Source organism: Orycteropus afer, unplaced genomic scaffold, assembly GCF_000298275.1.
Source record: "Orycteropus afer afer isolate SDZICR_OR568_19922 unplaced genomic scaffold, OryAfe1.0 scaffold00084, whole genome shotgun sequence".
NCBI classification, from domain to species: domain Eukaryota; kingdom Metazoa; phylum Chordata; class Mammalia; order Tubulidentata; family Orycteropodidae; genus Orycteropus; species Orycteropus afer.
Window position 1 is genome coordinate 3,454,191 of NW_006921671.1, and position 6,406 is coordinate 3,460,596.

The following is a 6,406-nucleotide window of genomic DNA, read 5'->3' on the forward strand; positions in this document are numbered from 1 at the left end:
ATAAAACCAAACCCACTGCCATTGAGTCTATTCTGACTCACAGCAACCCACATAGGGTTTGCAAGGCTATGACCTTTATAGAAGCAGACATCTTCATCTTTCTCCTATGGAGTGGCTGGTGAGTTTGAACCACCAGCTTTTGGTTAGCAGCCAAATGCCTTACACACTATGTCACCAAAGCTCCGGTGCCTAAGACATTTGACTACTAACCAGAAGTCTGGCAGTTCAAACCCACCAGCCACTCCTCGAAAGGAAGATTGGGAAATCTACTTCCCTAGAGATACCACCTCGGAAATCCAAGGATGGGTCGCTATGAGTCAAATCGACTTCACAGCAGTGAGTTTTTTGAGTATTCATATGCATGTGAGAGCTGAACAATGAATAAGGAAGACTGAAGAAGAGTTGATGCTTTTGAGTTATGGTGTTGGCAGAGAATGCTGAAAGTACCAGGGACTACTAAAAGAACTAACAAATCTTTCCTGGAACAAGTGTAGCTGGAATGCTCCTTGGAAGAAAAAATGGCCAGATTTCATCTCACCTACTTTGGTCATATTGTAAGAAGGAACCATCTTTGGAGAAGGATATCATGCTTGCTAAAGTGGAGGGTCAAAGAAAAAGAGGAAGACCTTCAACAACATGGATTGACACCATGGCTGCAATGGTGGGCTGAGGTATAGCAAGGATTGTGGGGCTGGCACAGGACCAGGCAGTGTTTCATTGTGCTGTACAAAGGGTGGCTATGAGTTGGAGAAGACTCAATGGCACCTAACACAAACAAACAACATTTTCTACACCCTGAATTTCCTTGACAACAGGGCAAATCTTCCTTGGTTACTAGAGATCTACAAGCAATTAGCACAGGTGCAGATTATAAACATTTGAAAGATATGTATTAAATGAATGGATGAATGAATGGTGATGTCACTGAGCTCAGAGAGTGAAAGAAGAGAAATTTCACTTTGACACAGGAAGAGAAAAAGTGGTGGTGTATACAGTTAAGTGTGTGCAAATGAGGTGAGAAGTTGAAAAAAAATTGTAGCTGATACGGGAAGAAAGATTGTGATAGAAAGGATAGGAGCTTGAGGAGAAGATGGAAGGAATACACAGAGTCACTGCACCAAAAAGAATTGGTTGGCATTCAACCATTTCAGAAGACAGCATATGATCAAGAACTGATAGTGTTGAAGGAAGAATCCAAGCTGCACTGAAGGCATTGGCAAAAAAACAAGGCCCCGGGAATTGATGGAATACCCATTGAGATGTTTCAACAAATGGATGCAGTTCTGGAGGTGCTCACTTCTTTATGCCAAGAAATTGGGAAGATAGATACCTGGCCAACCAACTAGAAGAGATTCATATCTGTGACCATTCCAAAGAACATTATCTATCAGAATGCTCAAATTATCAAACTATATCATTAATGTCACATGCAAGTAAAATTTTGCTACAGATAATTCAAAAACAAGGAGCTCTGGTAGCATAGTGGCTAAGACACTTGACTGCTAACCAGAAGGCTGGTGGTTCAAACCCACCAGCCACTCCTCGGAAGGAAGATGGTCTATTACTGCAAGGCCGGACATGCTGCCTCCCTCCAGCCCTTTCACCAACTGTTCCTCCCAAAGCACCCACCACCTCTCTTGGGTTCACTAATTCACTGCAGTGGCCACACAGAGCTCACAGATTATGGGGTTTATTAGGGAAGCACCATAGGCTACAATTTGAGTTCAGGAAAAATGCTCAGCCTCTCTCCCAGCCCACCGTCCCTCAGCCAACAGTCTCTCACAGTCTCTTTCCCAGCAGGGCTGGTCCCTCAGTGTCTCACTCAGCAATGCATGTCTCTTGCATCTCTTTCCCAGCAACGTGTGTCTCAGGAGCCTGTGTCTATTTCAGCAGCACATCTTCCTCAACCAGCAGTCAGAGAGAGAGTTCTGCCTCTAGGAGGACTCCTTTTGAGCCTAGCAGAGTGGTCAAACTAACCAATCATAGCATCAGAACTCTAAGCATGTGAGAGAGAGTGGGAACCTCCCAGAACATTGTATTGTGCCACGCCCAACAGAAATAACATTTACAATCAGGAGCTCCTCAGTTGCTCATTCCACCACTGAGTTTACAATGACTTATGGGTAGAAAAGCCATACTAAGTAATTTGCTACACTGCATTCTGTCATGGGATCTCCATCGTTTTTTCTATCACCAAACCTAATTTTCCAACTACTTGTGATTCTTCTTTGTTTCCAACTTTTGCATTTCAGTCACTAGTGATAATCAGCACATCTTGATTGCATGTTCGGTCAATTTTAGACTGCAGAAATTGGTAAAATCTTCAGTTTCCTCATATTTGGCTTTGGTGGTTGGTGTGTAAATTTGAATGATAGTAGTATTAACTGACCTTCTTGTAGGCATATGGATATTATCCTATCACTTATAGCATTGTACTTCAGGATAGATCTTGAAACATTCTTTGCGATGATGAGTGCTATGCCATTACTCTTCAATTAGTCATTCCCGGCATAGAATATCATATGGTTTTCTGATTCAAAATGGCCCAAACCAGTCCATTTCAGCTCACTGATGCCTGGGATGTCAATCTTAATGTGTTCCATTTCATTTTTGACAACTTCCAATTTTCCAGATTCATACTTCATACATTCCACATTCTGATTATTAATGGATGTTTGCAGGTCTTTCTTCTCATTTTGAGTCATGCACATCAGCAAATGGGGGTCTCAAAAGCTCTGCTCTATCCATATCATTAAGGTTAGCTGTACTCTGAGGAAGCAGCTCTTTCCCAGTCACATTTTGAGTGTGCAAAATAAGGAAATAAAATAAATAAATTAGTATGACAAAAACACAGGTGACCATAATAAAACTTAATGGGAAAGCAGCAGAATTTTGATAAGTGATTAGAGAACACTTCTCTGTGGAGGAAGTACTTAAGCTAAGATCAAAATGAAACATTGAAATTAATGGACTCCAGCCATAAAACAACAGTGCATGGGTGGTTCAGTGGTAGAATTCTTGCCTGCCACACAGGAGGCCCAGGTTCGATTCCTGCCCATGCAACCCACTTGTTCCCCTTTTGGGAGCTCTGGTAGCATAGTGCCTAAGGCACTTGACAGCTAATCAGAAGTCTGGCAGTTCAAACCCACCAGCCACTCCTCAGAAGGAAGATGGCACAATCTACTTCCATAGTGCTACTGCCTTGGAAATCCAAGGAGGGGTCACTATGAGTCGGGTCCAACTTGACGGCACAACAACAACAACAACAATAGCCATAAAACAACCTAACCTGGACAGAGTTTGACATCCTTCGAGACGCTGAAAGACAATCTATCTGGCTGGAGTTGAGTGGAATGACAGGCAGTTGTAAAGATGGGTGTGAGCCACTTAATACTGGGTCCTTTAGACCACAGTAAAAATGTGATTTTTTTCCCCCTCTATCATCTTTAGGAATTCACTGAGAAACAGGAAACAGGAATGTGATATGGACATGAGCAAGAGTAAAAATAGAGTAGATTGTTAGGAGGCTTCAGCAAAATTACTGGAGAAAGGTGATAGAAGCTCAAGAAGTAGGGTTTGAAAAAGTAGAGATAAAAAGGAGTTGGAGTTGAGATATATGTTGGTCATATAATGGATAGAAGTTGATGACAGATTGGTTTTATTGACAGTCAGGAAGAGGGTGAAATTTTGGATGACATCCATGTTTCTGCTTTTTCAGCAAGGTAAATGATGATGCAATTAATTAAAAGGAAAAATGCAGAGGAACTGGTTGGGTTAGGCAGGATGTAAACAAGATTTCTGTTTCAGACATGTTGTCTTAGTTAATGAGTGCTGCAATAATGAAATACCACAAATAGACGTCTTTAAAGAACAGGAATTTATTTTATCCTACTTTAGGAAGCTAGAAGTCTGAATTCATAGCTCTAGGAGGAGACCTTTCCTTGGTGGTAGACTTGAGAGTTCCTTGGCAATCCTTGGTATCTGTCTTCCCTGTGCATGTCTCTATCTATTCTATTCTTTTATAACTCAGAAATAATAGCTTTATAACCTACTCTACCTGAGTATGACCTAATTACTATAACAAAGAAAGCCCTATTTCCAAACCTGATCACATCCAGAGTATAAGGGCCAGGACTTCAATACAGATTTGGGGGAGACACAATTCAAGCCATAAAACATGTTATGTGTAAGTTGCCTCAGACAAGCCCAGCTCTGAGAGTTTTCTATTTAGATATGAGAAGGGGAAAGCTGGAAGGAGATTGAAGGGAAAAACCAGCAAGTGATGGGTGCAAAACCTGGAGAGTAAAGTGTCTCATAGGGCAAAACAAAAGGGTAGGGGAGTGTTTTAAGGAGGCTATGCTGGTCATTTGGTTATTTGCGCATGCCCCAAGCCATGATCTTTTCAATCACCTCCTATGCGTAAGAAAACTGAACAATGAAAAAGAACACTAGAAGAAGAATTGATGTATTTGAATTGTGATGTTAGTGAGGAACACCGAATACCCTGTGGCCTGCCAGAAGAACAGACAAATCAGTCTTAGAAGAAACAGAGCCAACAAGTTTCTTAGAAGCAAAGACGGCAAGACTTCAGCTTGCTTACTCTGGAGATATCAGGAATGACCAGTCCTTAGAGAAGGACATCATGTTTGTTAGAGAGGATAAGCAAAACAAGGGAAACCTTCAATAAAATGGATTGACGCAACAGCTGCAAAATGGTGCATATGGTGCAGGACTGGACAGTACTTTGTTCTTTTATACATGAAGTAGCTGAGCTGGCTCTGACTGGATGGCAACTGACAACAGCATACTGGTCAACTGAATCAACTATTACTGTAGGGGTGATCACAGTAAGGAGAGAGTGCTTGCTCCATCAGTAACCTTCTCAATCACTGATTTTTTTCTTCAACTGTCCACTCTACAGACCCCTTTCTTAAAACCTATTAATGATTCAGTCACTTCCTACTGAAGAGTGAGGGGGAACTGAGATAAAAACTTTGCCTTGTATCCCACTTGGACCCTCCTATCTCACTCCTTTCTAGGTTTTCTCCAAAATAGTCTACTGTAGGAACCTCCCCTCTGTCACTTACCTCTTACTCTCCAATTATTTGCACTTTAGCTCTACCCCTTCAGTTCTTGGGAAATGTCTCATCTCTCCTAGTCTTTGAAATTTACTACCAGAGATAATGAGAAGTAGAATCTCACATTAGAGGTTTTTTTTTAGTTGAAGGAAATTTCATGATTTGAAAGTTTGTCAGGTATTTGTCCTTCAGTTGTTAGCATTGTTGGCATTTATGCAACTAAATACTATTTGCTTTTATTTAAGGCTAGGGAGTACCTCAACTCATATTCTTTCTTCATTTTGTCTATTTTCCTTTCTATAATTGTGTCAATATTATAACTTGTAATATTAACAAATATAAGATTAATCAACAAATATAACAGCAATAAAGTTTATTGGTATTATCAATTAACATTTTCTTGGGATTCTATGTGCAAAATCCAAAACCTCAAAGAAACTATAAAAGTAGTGAATAAAAATGTATCCTCCTATTTTAATAACTCTGTAAAATCAAAGTAAATTTACTGTTTGTTGAGGGATGGGTGGGCATCTGCCCATTCAAAGAAATAACTGATATGTCATCTCTCTAAAAAACCAAATGTCTTACTCTTATTTATTAAGCCCTTGAAGTAGGCTAAATAAATACCCACCAACCCCCAAAGATATAGTCACTTTCTATTCCCCAGAACCTGTGCATATTACCTTGCTTGGTAAAAGAGTTGTTGTTGTTGTTGTTGTTATGTGCCATTGAGTCAATATTAACTTACAGGGCAAAAACCAAAAACTAAAAACCGAACTCACTGCCGTCGAGTCAGGTCCGACTCATAGCGACCCCACCTTGGATTTCCGAGGCAGTATCACTATGAAAGTAGATTGCCCCATCTTCCTTCCAAGGAGTGGCTGGTGGGTTTGAACTGCCAGCCTTCTGGTTAGCAGTCAAGTGTCTTAGGCACTACGCTACCAGAGCTCCCTATAGGACAAAAGATGGGATAAAATTAAGGTTCTTGAAAGGAGTTTAATCCTGAATTATCCATCTAGGCCCTAAATGCAATTACATGTAAGAGAGAAGCAGAAGGAGTTTTCTCACAGAGGGAGAGACAGAGGAGAAGATGATGTGAAAATGAAAGCAGAGATTGGAGTGATACAATCACAAGTCAAGGAATCCCAGCAGAAACTGAAAGACAGAAAGAACAGATTCTCCCCTAGAGCCTGTAGAGAGGGTGTGTTCCTGACAACACCTTGATTTTGCACTTTTGACCTCTGGAATTGGGAAAAAATAAGTTTCTGTTGTTTTAAGCCACCAATTGTGTAGTAATTTCTTTTTTTTTTTTTAATTTTTTTTTTTTT

General features: G+C 40.5%; 1 protein-coding gene and 1 non-coding gene across 2 annotated transcripts in view; both read left to right on the plus strand.

Moving 5' to 3' along the window:
- The window catches only part of GALNT5 (polypeptide N-acetylgalactosaminyltransferase 5), an 84,630-nt gene that overhangs the window by 19,058 nt on the left and 59,166 nt on the right, over nt 1-6,406 (plus strand). The window lies entirely within an intron of this gene.
- On the plus strand, nt 2,992-3,063 carry TRNAG-GCC. The gene has a single exon. It is a non-coding gene; the product is annotated as a tRNA-Gly (tRNA).